The sequence below is a fragment of the Falco naumanni genome, chromosome 1 (genome assembly GCF_017639655.2).
Source record: "Falco naumanni isolate bFalNau1 chromosome 1, bFalNau1.pat, whole genome shotgun sequence".
Classification (NCBI taxonomy): Eukaryota; Metazoa; Chordata; class Aves; order Falconiformes; family Falconidae; genus Falco; species Falco naumanni.
Window position 1 is genome coordinate 123,947,752 of NC_054054.1, and position 17,446 is coordinate 123,965,197.

At 40.6% G+C, this 17,446-nt stretch overlaps 1 protein-coding gene across 4 annotated transcripts in view; it reads left to right on the top strand.

Moving 5' to 3' along the window:
* CEP112 (centrosomal protein 112) overlaps positions 1-17,446 on the top strand; it is a 171,775-nt gene that overhangs the window by 90,252 nt on the left and 64,077 nt on the right. The gene's annotated exons all lie outside the window — the stretch shown is intronic.

Below are 17,446 nucleotides of genomic sequence, written 5' to 3' on the forward strand. Positions count from 1 at the left end.
CCCACATTAAAGTCTTATAGAGAAACCTTCAAGTGGAAAACCAGTAACAAATTGCAGCTGAGATGCTTCTGGCGTGCTGCACTGTCCTGGGTGCCCTGCCACCCATCTGCTGATTCCTCCGTTATTGCTTTAGTCGGGCAGCGGAGGGGAAGGCTTCCCTGCTTCCCTTCTATTTCATGGACAGGAGCCATGAGGGGGGCAAAAAAGCCCCAAACCCCCATGATGGGTTACCTGCGGGTCTGAAGATGATGTTACTGGCACAGACGCCAGGCTGGCTACTGTTAAACATCTCCGCAGCTGTTTGCCCGCTGGCCCGAGCCTGGTGTCTGTAGCAACTCTTCGAAGTCTCCTTTTCTGCCTCAGCTGTTAGGAATTTGCTAACCCATCAGCTGGGGCAGCCAAGCACTCTGCACACTCTCAGCACCACTCCTCACGCTGGGGCCGCGCTCGGCGTGTGCTCCCGACCCCCTCCCCTTGGTTCAGCTCCAGGAGGCAGTTTCACATCCACTCCTTCCAATCTGCTCAAGCCCCTTTCCTACCCAAGCACCGACGCTCGGCGCACCCTGCCATGCGTGCTGCAGGCTGGGGCTTCGTCTTCTGCCGGTTCTGAGCAGGAACAAACACGTGCCGGCGGCGGGGTCCTGCCCGGGCTCTGCCAACCGAAGAAACGGGGCAGCTCGGCGCAGGGCGAGCAATCGTCTTGGAGCCGGGTGGTGGAACCTGTTGGTCACTGGTTGTGTGCTCCGCTCAGCCCCGCTGCGACCCAGCTCCTCCTGGGAGGCAGCTCAGGAGGGACCACCGCTGCCCATCCGGAATGGTGCTCAGCCCCAGCTGCCCTGCAGAGCCTTGGAGGGCCCCAGTAGTTGCTGGGGTTGCTCCACGCTTCCCATCCTGGTGTGCCATCTCCCAGGCTGTTCTCCTGCCGTCCGCATAAGAGCAGGGATTTTAGGTTCTGCCTTTGGGGAAATTCCAGGCAGAGAAAGTGTCCTGTGTCCTCAGCTATAGGCTTTGGACCTGTGCTAGCCTTGTGTGTTCAGTCTTACAGAAGTGCATGTGCTTTCTTTTTGCAGTTTTTCTTCTTGGAAACCTTTTGTTGTTGTTGGGTTTTGTTTGCTTATTTCAGGAACAAATTAGAAAATGCATTATTTTAAAATGTGGTGAATATTTTCAATATGAAGTCAGACAGCAGGGCTGTTCTTTGGTCCAGTCACCTTTGAAGAAATGACTGTCATATTACTTTAACAAATACTGTTTCTTCATTTCGAAGGAGTGGCACAGACTCTTGACAGTGATTTAAGCTCTTTAGTGTTGATTTCATGCGAGAAAATATTTTTCACAGTATGACTTTAAAGTAGACTTTTTTCCCCCCAATTACTCTACATGTTGGCAGCAGATTAGCTTTGAGGGAATATTGTGCACATCATAGTTCCCTGTTGATGTATCGGGGAGTCATTTTTGGATCTTTTAGCTCAGTCAGACCAATGACTGATGTTGTTCATGTCTTCTGTTTCTGTAGATTTGAAAGACTTCCTTTTGACAGGGAAGGCGACGTGGAGAAAAAGAAGCCAAAGTACAAGAAATGATTGGCAAAGTGATGATATCATCAAATGTTCAAAGACTTTGCAAATTGAAGCTTATTAGGCTGACATTTTGTCTTCTATTCAGCACTAATTGGAATCATGCCTGTGTGCATGATGTGGAAGGTACTTAATACCTGAGTGTTTATCATGACAAAATGACAGGTATCGATGTCAAGAATGCTGTAGATTTCTGTTTAATGGAGAAAACAATATATTTCAAACTGCAATTACATATCTCATAGTAATTTGTATTCATATTTATGGAAGTCTTCCTGAAATATTGCAAGTAAGAAAACTTTGTTTGGCCACTAAAATATTGTCCTGACGGTGAATATTCCATTTTCAGGGTTTAAAGTTGTTCTTCAGAGTTCATAAAAACAATACTGATGTACTTTAAAAAAAAAAAAAAAAAAGGACAAAAACCCCTTACACAGTGTTTTTACTTGAAACAGATCTGAAAATCCCATGAAGAGTGAACTCGGTCTTTTGCACAGGTGATACAATTCTTCTAAAGTTGTCTCTGACAGCTTGGATTCTTTTGTAGTCTGTGCTTTCTGCTGTATTGGCATCTGTAAAATGAATTGAGAAAAGAGAAATAGAGAGGAAAGTGATTTTTGGAAAGACAGCCACTGCAAACACAGAGTATGCTGGAATATTTGAAACTAGCTGCATGCTCTGCTGCTGCACTTGGTGTCATTAGGGATTTCTGAGTTTGAGGTGCCTGCCCCTCTCAAGGGCTCATGTGTGTTGTCTGGGGTGGTACACGTGACCAGAGTGTAATTCTACATCTTAGACCTTGTAAGTTTGAAATCAGATCTTCAATTAAATCTCTAGTATAATATAAAAGCAAAATTTATTCAAAAGCCATTGGAAACAACTAGCTGTTAGTTGAGAAATCATTACCTGAATTACTGTTTCTAATGAAATACAAATTGATCATTACAAAAAAAAAAAACAAAACACACCAAAACCCAACAAAACCAAAAAACCAAGAAAAAAACAAAAAAAAAATACCCCTCCCAAACCAAACAAAAAACAAAGCCAAAAAACCCCAAACACAAATCAGTGTAGTCTGGATGCTCATAGGAGTTACTGGTCATTATGTGACTGATAGAGCTGCCCGTGTGTTACTGTAAACTCCAGCAATTCTGTAACTAATAAGATGTTGACAAGCAGTAGTTTAGGGGCTGATGGTAATTAATTGTATTGCTGGAATCCTCTCAGGGGTCTGAGTCTACTTTGTGTTAGTGAAAGTATGTAATAACAGACGGTTCCTGTCCCAGTAAGCTGGTAACATAAATGTGCTCATAGGATATGAGAAGTGGGTGCAGCCAGCAGAAGGGTGAGGACCCGTGATAAACAGTGAAGTTTATCAGTAGGTTGCCATGGTTTGAGCAGGAAAGCAGGAGACACAGCACGTGAGCTGCTCCCCTCAAGTGGCTCTGCTAATGGCACAGTGAAAATGCCTTTGCGTGATCTGTCTGTAGCATTAAGAGACACCTAAAGTATATTGGATACTTGCCATGGCCGCAGCGGCCGCCGTTATCGCAGGTTTCTTGTGTGACTGAACAGAAAAGTGTGTTTGACTTTAGGTGGGAGATGACGTAAAGAACGTTTTTTGTCTGTTCAAAGCAAGAGAACCTTCCTAACTCTTTACATTTGCTTGTAGAAACGCTAGTTGTTCGATCTACTCAAGCTACGTTTAACAACAACTAACTGCAAACCTGAAACGATGTATCGTATTGAATTCCTTGCAGGAAAGCAAATTTAAAGAATAATTTGTTGTAACTTTTGATCTGTTGGATCCGGTTGTTGGGGGGCGCAGGGGGAGGGAGCGGAGCAGGACCCGAGCTGTCAATATACCGCTGGTAATATTAGAGAGAAAATGCTAGTTTTCCAGCTAAAGTCCTCTTGGGGGGTGGGGTGGGCGTGCGGGAGCGTGTGTGTCCGGATGCGCAGATGCGTGTGCGGGTGTATGTGTTATTGCCCTCTAATGGATAGAATCCGAACGGCTCAGCTCTGCAGGCTTGTATGGCTCGCTGTAGCCAAACGTTATTTTCCGAGTGTCTGATATTTCACATTTTAGAAGAATCTTGTAATGTTTATTTGTAAGTCTGAGCCATCTTTTGTGGGTAACATTCCTTTGTTTGTGAAATTAATTTGAAATTCAGTAGGAAGTCCCATTGCTTAGAGAAGCGCCTTTTCTTTGTTCTCTGAAGTTTTATTTCAGCTAAATTATAACCACTTAAAATTGGCCATTTTATTTTCCTATTTTTACCATCGTGCTAAAACAATAACTCTTTATGAACAGAGAGTACCGTGTCTCTGTACAATGGCAACGTCAACAGCCATTGAGGGGAGCAGATGAGCAGAGCTCACCTCTTCCCCCCCCCCCCCCCCCTTTAATTACATGCCACGAGTGTCCCTGTCTCAACGCTCCTGACCAGAGCCCCATGTAACCAGCATCTGCTGAGCTCCTGCGGTGTGGTGGGAGAGGGAGGGAGCTCTTCACCTCGCTTCTCTGGCCCACACCTTGGCTGTAGGGGTCGTCCCCTGTGGCCACTCGCGCCCCATCCCGCCAAGCAGCTTCCCAGCTGCTTGTACCTGCCGTTTGCTTTCTAGGAAAAGCGGGGAAAAGCGTGTAACGTAACATTCATAGAATGAAGTTTCAAGTCTCTGTGAGATTCATGATAAAGTCAAGTATTCTAGTGACGCAGGGTCAGTTAGGCTTTGTGTTCTTAAATAAAACTATCCTTGAAGGTAACTAGAATAACCTGAGAAGGAAGGCTGCAGGCTAGCTGGAACCTGGGTTTACAGTTGTTTGTGCTGACAGTTGTCCACTCCTACATGTTCTTTATAGTGGAATCCTAACATAGGCATGTTTTTCCCTAGCAGGGCTCTGTTTTCATTCAGTAAATACTTTTGAGAGAACTATATTTCAGAACTACACTTCTCTCTGCAGCCATAGACTTTTCAAAATTTCCAGCGCTTGCTTTTGCGGTTGGATAACCATACAGTGTTTTGGAAACATAGCGGGACACTTGTTGCTCGCCACTTTCTTCATCTCCAGCTGGAGATGCATCACAGAGCAGCAGTGAGTATCCAAGAGTTACCTTCCTCCCCTCGAGGAGGTTCGTGATGGTGGTGGTAGGCAGCATGGTTATTACAGAGGGGTTCCTGACAGATATGGATTGCAACAAGGCAGATATTCGTACTTAGGAAATCACGTAAATGTGCTGGGGAGACCAGCAACTGATTTCACGACGCTCTGCTAAGGTACCTCCGATCTCTCTGGATGTTAAGTTTTAGCCGAGCCCCCACCAGATTTCAATTTATGGTCCAATTAACAAGCGGAATCTAATTTGGAAGAGCAGAAAGAACAGTTCGTTAATCAGATTCCCTTATAACGACTGTGTTGTCATGTGAATGACTTCTCTCAGGTGTGACAGAGGGCCAGGCATGCAGTGCCGGCTGTTCCTGTCCCTCCCCAGGGCTGGGTGCTGCCTGCGCTCGACCCGCTCAGCTGGGCGGGCACGCTTTCACAAGGGACGATCCAGTGATCCGAGAGCTTGCTCCTGGGAGCAAAAGAAGTTGTCCCTGGGGTTTGAGCTACTACAGTTTCCATTCATTGTGAAAACAGGGAAAAATTGCATATGTTAAGAGAGGCACAAAGGATATTGCAGGAGCATCTTCTCAGCCCAAGGTGGGGACTTCATCTGCATTTATAAATATTAGTGTTTTTCTTCTGAAAATGATGTTTCCTAGCACTACGGAGTGTTTTTTCTGAGAAAAGTTATTTTTCCGCTTACAATACATTGGCAGCCATTGTTTGTATTGTTTAGGATCACTTGAGGAATTTTTCTAAATGTTATTTGGATTTGATGACTTTGTTCATCAGTGAGTTTTGAAAGCTGTGATTGTTTAGGGCACTAGAAGGGTACAATACGTTACTGGGTCACATGCTGGCTTAATGCATGCCCATTGTGATGGCAGTAGTAATAGCACCGTTAAAGAACAAAAGGTAGCAACACATAGTAGCTCTGTATCTGGCCAATCCCCTCGAATTACCATAAATATTTGAGCAATCTGAATAGTTTTGGACTCTGTAGTAAAGCTTTCCTGTTCTTATCTGGCACTGAAGGAATGTGGAATAAAGTATTCATTTAACAAAGTATAAAAATATGTATGCTATGCAGTTATAATCATGTGTCATTAATCAGAAAATACTGCAGAAACTCTGACAAATTAAAAACACAAGGATGTGTCTGCAAGGGCTTTTTCAGTCATTAAAAAGCTGCTTCACCTCTCAGGCAAACTATTTAATGGCAACTTCTTGCTCAGTGTACTGACATCTTCAAAGGCTCTGACATCTGTCGGCCTTTGAACTACCATTAAAAAATATTATCCCATTTCCATTCTTTTATGCCCATTTTTTTAATTATAGCCCTTCTTTCAAGTTAGGAACATGGTTGGTTTAAATGATGCTGTCCTTTCGTTTTCAGCCACCCAGCTGCGGTTTGAATAAATTGATGTAGAATCAAAGGCGGGACTTTAAAGGGAAAAGGTTTGATGGACTTGGACTCCGAACCAGATGAGGTTTTATGATGAAAAGGGTTTAATCCCAGCACAGGCATCGCTTCTATCAGTCGAGCAGTACAAAGCGATTCATATATATAGGTTCACGAGAAATGATCTATTTTTTTTTTTTAAACAGCACAGATCTCTTCAGGACTTGCAAATGTGGCATTAGCTAATATTCAGAGAGCTGATTTCCTTTCATCCACCAGAAGCTTATGATTATAGTACAGTTCTCGAATTGGAAATGAGAGCTGCAACACAGATTTAAAGCTATGCTGTCTGATTTGTATTCAATATACATGTCACTGCGGGACAAGCTGGTCTAGGCCGAGCTGGTTCAATAAAGGGAAAAACAGTTTCAGCATCTGAAATTCTGGGGGGTGGTGTCCGGGGGTAGGAAGATACCAATTAATTCTTACCTGCTCTACCTGAGTGTTGTGTTGGATGCTTAGTAGATTACTATCATTTCTGAAGCTGTGCAAACAAACCCTTGTGATAATGTTTCTTTGGCATCTTTGGCATCTTTTGCATCAGAGCCTGCGAGCAAGTACGCAGCATTAATCAGTAATGGCTTCTAATGGAGTCATTTACGTGGAAGGCAATGTTGGTTTTTCTGTGCCTGAGTTTCGGGGGGGTTTAGCAGGGGACAGCCTTCCTATTCCTTTACAGTAATAGCCTTCATTAACGTGGTAGTTAGGCATGCACAGAGCAAACTGAAATATCTGACTTAATAAATGCATCATTTGTCAAAAATACCGCCTAGTGGTATTCAAGAAAAAAATCTTTCTATTAGTTTCCTCATCTTTGTGTTCATGTTAGTCAAAATGTGGTACACAAGCATGATTTCTTTTACATAATAAGTAATGCATAATAAGACTATGTCCTTCAGAACAGTGATGCTTTCCAGAAAAGTAAAGTAAAATTAAAAATAAAAAAAGTAAAAGCAGTAGTTTCAAAAGTCTGCAAATTACGTCCTCTTAAAAAGACTGTGCTTCATTGTTGTACAGAAAGGAGCCTGCTCCATTTGGTCCTCTGCCTCCAGTCAACAGTTTTTCCTTCGAGCCCTTCCCACAACTGTTGTTCCCTGCCAAAGTATTCAGTTTAGGAGTAGTACATTGTTCCTCATCTCTTAATGCAATTTTGAGGTTGGATTTATTTTATTTTTATGGCAGGATGTGTAGTAAACATAAACATGGACCTGTATGAATGGATTTATTTGATGGATTATTTTATTTTGCTGGTATTTCATAGAGTTTGTGTGTTTACATTTAAACTATATATTAATATTTATTCAAAGTACAGTAGATTCAAAACAGTTGCATAAATAAATCTGAAGAAATTCCTGTCCCAGGATGCAGTGGCCTGTTTGTCATTCAGAAAACGAAGTGGCATCAACTGAATTCAAGGACAAACTGAGAAGGATGAAAAGGATAGAGATCAATGTAAAGGTGCCAGAGGAAGATACTGAGCCAAACATACTCTCGATTGCAAGAAAAGGAATGTTATGCACAGTTTTCATTTATTTTGTACACAACATCCTGTGATTGATCTTGTTTTTCTGAACTGGTAGCTGTGGAGCATGATGCTTCCAAAAGGTCTCTGAGCTCAGAAGAGCCACTGTCGAGATGATGGGAGTAGTGCAACCAGCACTTGAGGATGAAGGTGCGGAGAGAGGGACTAGAAATGGTGTCAGCTATTGTGTGTGACAGCAGGTACCGTCATCGGATGCCTGTGACTCTGACCTGATGCCTAGGTTAGACTAAAGTCTTCCTTCTCGAAGATTTTCATCCTCGGATGGAGGTGACAAATTTATCCACCAGATATAAGGATTGATGCTAAAGATAGTCAACTAGAATACGCTTCTTCCAATTAGAAGTTGATTTCAGAAGGGAGAAAGTCAAAAAGTTGCACGTCTGTAATTTTGCATCTTATTTGTGTAAGCAGCTAACCTACTGATAAGAATGTCCCACAACTTATTGATTAACAGCAATACCGCAACCACTGTTACTGCCTTACAGAAATGAAGGCTCTTTGTAAAGGTAGAAACTTTAAACCTCTAAGTGACACAATTTTTATTTCTGAAGCTGCTGGATTTCAGGATTTCTGCCCACATGTGCCACCATTCATGAGAGCTAGAATGAGGACTTCATGCTTGCTTTGAGACTGTCACCTTCAATACAGCAGATGACATCAGTAACGAGAGGTTCCCGCTGTATGAGGTTCTTCAGCGGAGCAGAACAGTGCACACAGGCTAGTGCATTTCAGTCCTCTTCAGGCATCGGCCCAGAGAATAACAGCATTCGGTTCCTTAGTTGCCTTTGTGTGATTATGCTGGAGTCTTGAAAAAATGTATCTTTTTCACCTTGATTAACAGTTAGGGCAGAGCTTGGACAGCAACGGGAACCACGAGTCTTCCTCAAGTCCCTCAGCCACCTGTTGGGGGGCGTCACGGCAGGTCACCTGGATGGGAGTTAGTATCCAACATTTGCGTTTCTACAAGTAGTAACTTCAGAAGTTGAAGATGGGAGGTATCTTATGTGTGAAGAGCTTATTACTTAGGCTTTTATCTGCATCTTGTCTTACGTCTGTCCTGTCAAGTTCTGCAGCCAATGCCATTTCCATTACAGTCACCATAAAACCCTTATGGGACGCGTGGGGTGAAACTTCTGGAATATTCAAAAGATGCATTTGCTTCGAGCAGTAATTTAAACAAATGCATCCAAAAGAGAAGCGTGTGATGCTTTTCTGAGTGGGTTTTTCTGGGGGGTTGGGTTTGTTGTAGCTTTTTTACTTCCAGTGAAGGCTTTTCGTTAGTTGACAGGGATGAGACATTTCTCATAGACAATACAGCCTGCACCTCTTCTGGGGACAAATTAGGAATGATAATGCGTTTAATTTTGCTGCCTCATAGAGATGAATGTCTGTAGTAATCCTTAAATCTGTAATACATCGTGTCTGCATTTAAATCAGAATTACATGTTGTCCAGGAAATGTTAATGCTTTTAAATTTAATACATGCAAAATTTAAATGCAAATGTTTTTTAAAGCTTTGACTTAGGGGATGCTGGACACAGAAATACTCTCAGGCTGATGGGTAGTTCTTCCCAGTCCACTGCAGAGATCCTCAGCCTCCATTGCTGTGTTCCGCAGCAGGAAAGTCTTCATCCAAAAGGAACACTTTCCTTTCACATCTTGAAATACTGAAAACAAAGCTTTACATTTTTTCATAAAGGAAAACAGGGAAAACTAAACACGTGTCTGGTGTAATTTTCATCAATCGTCATTTAGGGATAGGTTGTTATGGTTTGTATGATGCAGCAAACCTGGTATTAGATAGAGATTTTTATTTTTTTAGCCACTCTATTTCATCTATATTCTACTTTTACAAGCCATTTTAGGGGTTCACTGTGTTAAGCAGGTATTTATGACCGATTGATTATTATTTTTCTTAATCTCCATCATGCGTAAGTTCCATTAGTGCAGTTAGGTAGATTGTTAGGTGCTCAGCTGAGTATATCCGTTAAAGTTCTTAGCAGAAAGACAGAAGGAAGAGAGTCCTCCGCCTGATCCTTTCTGGGTAGGACTCTCAGTAGTCTTATTCAAATAATTTTGTTTATATGACGAAAAATACAAATGTAAACATTCCTTTCATCAGATAAAAAGAGAGGCGAAGGCTGGATGTTTTAATTTTTGACTCACTAATGTATTTTAAAGAAAATGCAATAAATCAGGTGATATGAAACTGTTCTGGATCTGTCTTCCAGGAAAAAGGGCCAAGTCTTTTACCAGCCTTACAACTGTTAAATGGAAAATGTGTTTACTTTTATCTCAGTTTCAACTTGGGAAGTAATCCTTTTACTCACCAGCGCACTGTATTGTTTAGTTACACGTGTAGGGGTTTGACTAAAAATCATTTTATTAGGAAGGCAGTGACAATAACCAACCTATATGAAGTTCTGCTTTCTAGCTGCTGTTAACTAAATTGGAATCAAATGCACTTATGTAAATTAAGAAATCAAAGTAAGCGCCGTTAATTTTAAGCTCTTTGTGGAGCTGTTCAACTGGATGTCTCATTTTCTTTCTTCCTCACTGTCGTTGCCCACCGCACCCCCCCCCTTTTAAAAAAAAAAAAAAAAAAAAAGCCCAGTTTGTAGCTTAAGTGCCATTTACATTAACCGGGATTTAGGCAACTAACTGGCTTCTTTAAAAGTCCAGATCTGTTTCAGCGCGCTCCTTTTTGGGGAAAAAAATCATAAAAATTTGTGTTTTGCTTAATACCACGTCACAGCAGGTCTCGAAAATTTGCTGCCCCTTTTTCACATGTAGTCATAGATGTAGAAACAAAAATGATGCCAGTATTTTCAGTGTCACTGTTCCTGCTGGCGTTTTGATACCCATCTATTACATATTTCTGTTCAGCCTTCAGAAATACCTGGCAGAGTTAGTGAACAGTTTGGGGTTTAGATTACCTATGGAAAGGAAATGTTGCCTAAGCATGTTTCTCTATAGGAATTGCAGGGATACACTCTTTTTTTCATTAATGTTATTGAAAATGGAGCTAAGCAGAAGGTAAATAACTTCTCTTTATTGTTCTTCATGAGTCAACGCTTCCGTGGTGGTTCAGGAAAATGCTGAAGTTGTAGAACAAGAGTAGACAAGATACAGCAAGCGTGTTACTAAGAAGTAAAATGTAGTCTTAAAGGGTGCTGGACTTTTCTTGGGACTCTGTTACGTGCAGGAGTTTGAGGTGGAGGGCGGGAGGTGACCATGGTTTGAATGTGAAGAACAGGGTGATGTTTAGCCTCCAGCAGCACTGTACGGGTAGGGTGGTGTTAAACCTGCCCCCAGCCCTAACTAACACCCTAGTAGGTACAAAATAAGCAAGGTTAGTAGGAATATACTTTTATCAGATGCCTAAACGTTAGAGGTATTTTTCAGAGCACACCCAATGTTGAAAAAATCCAAGTAAAGAATCTTACCAAGGAGGTTTGACGCTTAAAAGCAGCTTAATGCTGTTAAAATTAATAGAATAAATATGTAAGTTAGCAGCTCAGCACCTCACTTTACAAGTCCTAGTGGATATTTTCAAAAGAGATGTCAGAGGTGCATTTGCAAAGGTGAGAAGAGCTGGGATTGTGTTGAGATGGAGTTGATACACCTTTGCATAAGCCCTATAATACGGGAATTCAGGTTTTACATTGGTGAACAGCAAACATTTTACTGTTAGTACTGTTTGCCATCTGCGCTGCTGTTACCTAAGTTTTTTTTGATACTGAACATTCATCTGAGTCTAGAGAGCTGCCACTCTTTGTATGCTGTGCGAGTTAGGGAGTACCACTTTGGTTTGTGTAACGGCTTCCCTACAAGAGAATACCTAAACGTCATATTATACAGCCTGATTTATAAACTGCCAACGTTTGGTTTAGGAATGTATTAATAACTTCACCCCATCACTGCAGTGTAGGCACATACAGGATGAAGATGTCTTCTAGTCAGGAAGTTGTGCAACGACACCAGTGTTACGGACGGAGTTTTTTCCCCTCGAGAATGAGAACATCGAAGTATGCACAAAATACTGTATGAGCATAGAGTAAAATGCATCTCTTTGAGTACTGAAGTTTTAGCTTTGCTGATCTTTAATGTTTCTGGGAAGTACTAAACTACTGATAGACTACTTACAATGATGGTGGTGCTACCAGAGCTCCTGTGCTTCCATGATTTCAAGAGCTTGCACAGCCCCATGCTTTTTGGAAGATTCCTTCAGTGCTCCTAGGAGGTGAGACCAACCTGTTGGTCATTGAACTGTTGCTCGTTTTCACTTCACTTCACACCATTTCATTTATCTGCTCCCTTAATTACCATATTTATGGGCCTATGTGTTCTTACCCAAAAGGCATTTAAACTTGACAGTGTAATAGATTGTGCTGTGAAAGCTAAATAGCTGTTTATTACTTATCCTTGTTAATTTGTGCTTGGCCACATCATTACCCATGTGATAATGTGCGTGACATTTGCAGTAGTTTTCTTTGCAAATCAAATCTATCTTTTTAAGCATTCATAATATTGACAAGTTGCTGATTTTACCAGTCACAAGAGAAACTGAACAATAAATTCTTAACATATTTTAATTGAAATTGCTGTAATATAAAAAAATATTTTCAATAGAGTTGGTTAAAATGGACATAATTGAGTTAATTACAAAACTTTATTTAGATGGGGGTAGTTGCCTGAAACGAGAATGGAATCAAGTGTAAGACCTATTATTGTGACTTGGTGAAACTGCAATCGTAAGACTGATTAATATAAACCAATTTTGTTTTAAACACAAATGAACATTACACATCTTTGAAGGTCTTACAGCTATACTTTTTTTCTAAGCTTAGGGCTACAAACAAATAAATGTGTTTACTTTTTTGCCATTCTTTTATGTTAGATGCATTGCTTATTTTTATGATGTTGGAGAAACTTGTATTATCTGTTTCTCAGTGCTTTATAAAGCTTTGGTGGTTTAAACTACTTTAGCTTTCATATTAATAATCCCTCCTAAGGTATTTTACAATAAGTATGCCACCAGTTGCTGTGTGTCTGGGATGGGATGCCTCATCCACCTCTTCCGGGACGTTGTACCGATCGTGGGTAAAAAGGGAGTCATTGTCACCACTGAATCACTGGGAGTTTCTACTTTGGTCCTTATTTTCCTTTTAATTCTTCATCATCAAAGTGAGATTTGTTTTTACTACAGACTTCCTTTCCCTTGACTGGCCTGATCTCCTTTCAAAAATAATCTGCTACCCAATAACCAGCGTTACGTATACCTCATCCATCTCTGTCACATCACGCCAGCGTAACAAGACACAAACAAATCTCCCTTTCAGAGGGTTCAGCTGACGGTCCCGCATCGCGCACTGTTCACGTGCATGCGCTGATTTTAATATTCTTCCAGTGGAGAAAATGCTGAGACAGTGCTGGCACGTGGAGGCAGAAAGGTGGTTCTAACAGGGCTGTTACGGGCTGATATTTTCTGTTATTATCCTAGAAAGGATCATTGTGATCATCTAACCTGACAGTTCATGTCTGAGCTAAGTCCGTGGAACTGCCCAGAGGTTTTGGGGGGTGGTGGTCATTTTTTTAAAATGTTACGTGCAAGCCAAATTCAACACGGCACATTGAGACCTATGCAGTCATCTCCTGCTGAAGCCAAGTTAGCCCAACGCAGAAGAATTTTGGAACTCCCATTTGAAGAGTTGTCCTGATCCACTTGAGAACTGCAGTGGCCTTTGTAAGCGATGCGCTATTTCAGCAGCGGAGAGTGGTGAAGGGTTATTGCAGCCTCATCTGATGGGAGATGTTAGTCACTTACTGTACAAGCTGCTGAAGCAACACCTAAATGACTCTAGATCTGAGCCTCAGGGAATAAGTGCAGAGTGGATTTGATCTTCGCTCTGCACTGCCTTGTTGATGTGACTTTAAAGTGCCTTTGACACTCCTTGGAGCTGAATGTGGCGATGGGGTGGATGTGGTTTGGTGTGTAAGACATTGAGAGGGAGACAGTGGAGTCCGTGTATTCCGTCGCTGTGAGTATAAAAGATGCAGTCATGCTTCAGCCTCTTCCTTAGAAAGTGATCCAAGTAAATGCTTCATGGGGTTGAAGTAGTTGCTCCTGAAAAATAAAGGGAATATTATTTTTATTTTTTTTTTAATTAGACTGTAGTCATTTGGTCCATTGCTCATCTCTGTTGCATGTAACTGTAGCAGAGTTTCAGACATCAGCAACAGATTTTAATTTAAACGTTTTGCCAACTTCGTATTTTCTTATGCAATTTACTTTTTAAAATTAAGAGCACATGTTTTCCTTCCAAATAACTTGCAGTACATTTATTGGCATTTTAAATAGGCCAAAGTGAGTGAGCAACCTTCTTTTTTTCTTTCAAGTCTATTTTTTCCCTACAGGCAAATTGCTGTGGGCTTATGACCCACCCTTTTTATGACACTATTTCAGCACAGATATTCTTGGTTAGAATTCTAAGTTATTCCTTTGAAACAGAAATAGAAGTCACCATCTCAGCTAGCAGTTTCTTCAGCTATGGGATTGTCATATAAGGGTGCCGTATAAATTCATATAATCTCTAAACCCATGCAGTTTGCATATTTGTATTTTTGTTCCATTTGGGATACTCTGTAAGCTAGTGTTTTCTTTCTATTTGTTTTCCTGTGTGTGGATTAATACTCATTTTGCAAAATGCTTTTGTTTGGGGCACGCTGCTATGGCATGGCCATCCTGTGGAAACACTGCGAGCTTCTGCTTTCCTTGTAAAAAAGATACAGATCTCTTTTGTTTTATTTGCTCATACCTATACAAATGAAATAAAGACCATAACGTTTTGATCCATAAAGGCAGCAAGCAGCAATAAAACTTCGGACCTGTTGTATAGTTTGAAGTCTTTATTTCTTAAGTTTAAGCCTTATGTTTAGCACAAGAATGATTTGCCCTGGTGGAGTGTTTAAGGTGTGTTTCTCACAGCAGCTCTTGTACCCAGGTTGTTGTTTGGACCATGCAAACAATTTGATAGGCATGGCTCACAAATGTGGATTTGAGCAGCCAGGAAAAGAATTTAAGAAACCAATACTGAGCAAGAGGGTTCAATTTTACAAAGAAACCATGCGTTCCGATCTCAAGCATGAGAAGTGAGCTTTTGTAATTGCATCTTTTGTTTTTCCCCAGAACTGTTAACAGAAGACGGTTACTCTAAAGTTTTATATTTCATGGATTTTTCACAACTGAGAATTATGTCATCTTGGGCTTTTTTTCCTAGTAGTACTAATGTGCCTACATTTAAGTCTAATTATAGTTGTTTAAACCTGGCATGTGGAATAGCAGGATCTTAGTGGTGGAAAGTTTGGGATTCGTTTCCTTTAGCAGTTTGAAGACATCCGTGTCGCACCAAGTTGTCTTATGCAGCAAGTTGTTCGGTTGTAAGCTGCTTCTGCCAGTGACTTTGTTTATGGGGAAAAAATAATCTGGCTGTGAGAACTAGACTTACTTTAAGTAATTGACAAGAACTGTGTCTGTGATCCCCAATATAAGCTTTTCCCAGTCACTTTGGAGAGATTAGATGTCTCTTAACATCATCTTACTAGCAGTGAAGTTGCTCCAAAAGGACTCATTTAATCATATTAGTTTCGCTGCCATCACCCCGTCTTCAGATTCTTTCTTCTTTCCTAATAGAACCAAATCTGCTTTTGCCATCTATTAGGTCCAACATTAATGCGCCTTTGCATATTAATTACTGTTACTTTACCTATAACATTCAGCCCACTATCTTTGGGCACTTTTGCCTCGGAAGGCTTGGAGCTGTTACTACTTCCACGTGGCAGTAGAAAACACTGTATTGTGCTATTCAATTTTCTAAAGGTTTTGTATGAGAATTATTGAATATAGGATGAAGTGAAGTGGAGAGACCTAACAGTTGAGTTGGGAATTCACCCAATCTCTATTTGGGCTTGTAATATGATTTACGAATGAATTTTACCTATATTATAAGAAGTTAGCCTTAGCTCCTTATCCTAGAGATTTTATCAGACTTTTCAGGAAACTTCTGAGCAATGTAATATCTTAGTTTCACTTATACAGGGGGGGGAAAAAGTGTTTAAGGAATTTTTTTATTTTAAAAAAGAAGGAGGAAAAAGCAAGTGGTAGTGGAGGGGGGATGAGCTCTCAAAAAGAGCGCTCACAGATTAAAAGGTAATTGTTACTGTTCCAGGTAGGACTTGCAGTGGAGTGGCTATTAAAAACCCAAATGCTACATATATCAGTTTAGAACTCGGAGAGTATCATCCTGTAGAAATTGTAGCTGTTATCTTCATTGACATAGTATTTCTTTGGTTAAGTAGAAGCCAGTTCGCCTATCGGGTTTTTTAAATGCTCTTGAGGTGAAATTATTTTCCAAAAGAATTATAAAAGTATATTGTAGATTGTCACTATAGACTAAAAAGTACTTTACATTTTTCATATGTGTACAGATTTAATTAAAAATTAAACATGTGTAGAGGAAAAGATCAGGAAAGGAAGGAAAGGATCCAGTGCAGATTATACTATATGAAACATATGTATGAGATGATGCTGATATAGCTGAAGTATGTGACCCGTGTTATACTTCTGTACACAAATGATGTGCTCATTCCATCTCTACGCACACACACACAGAATTTTACCTTTGACGTAGTAGGGAATAATGCCAATGAGTAATTAAGAAAGCATGGAAGCAAAAGTCAGTCCTGTGATAAGTTTCCAAGATGGTTAATATTATTTAATACATGTTACAGCTGTGATAGCTGAAGGACACAACTGAAGGTTTGAGGGGAGACATGTCTTTTATTATACCATATAGTTCAATTAGTTTGAAAAAAATAGGCAAACTTTCAAGCCTCAATGTTTTTTTTTTTATTTTTTTCTTTCTTTCTCTCAGATCACAGTGTTTGTAACAGTCTGTCTTGGGATGTTGATGTACAAGGCGATATATCTGATAGTAGCTCATTTCCCAACTTTGGTCAGAAATGAATGTTTCTTTTTGAAAGGTTTGTAGTAATGTGGTTCTCGGGGACTGCAAATAGATGGTTTAGCGGAACACAGACAGTACATTAAAAATGTCTAAAGAAGAAAAAAAGTAGTTGGAGAGAGAAATCAGTTCAGAGCTCTAGAATCAATAACTGGCATTCCAGGGCAATGGGATCTGTAAATATACAATCAATTTTCATTGAATTTTCTTGTGAAACTTTAAATAAGATTGAGCCAAGTCACCTACATCTGTTTGGTAGAACAGTTTCTTGTCTCAGTATTGTCACATTTCTATGACGCAATTCCAGGGAACTGCGAAGTTACTTGTAAAGCAGGGAGGAGGAAGGGGGAAATACTGTGTGAGTTTTTTCATGAAAATGCTCATTTTCAGAATTATATTTATGAATGGAGACACATATATGCTTGCAACACCATAAATGAGAGTTAGCTGTAAGGACCACTGGTTTGCGTCCCAGTTCATTTAAGAAGCTACAGAAGAAATGCATTAGAAGAGTAACTAGTAAGAGTTATGTGCAAGTGTAATTCCAAAGTAATAAATGCGTACTCTACTGCTGCTACTGTAACATAGCATTGTGTATTCTGTATGCTGTAGGAGTAACACCACATATAACCGCTGCTGTGTTGCACGATGTGTTTTGCCTCCCAAGGACCGAAGGATGATCTGTGATCACACAAAAGAGAGTTGTGGATTCTGAAGTTTGTCTCTTGCATT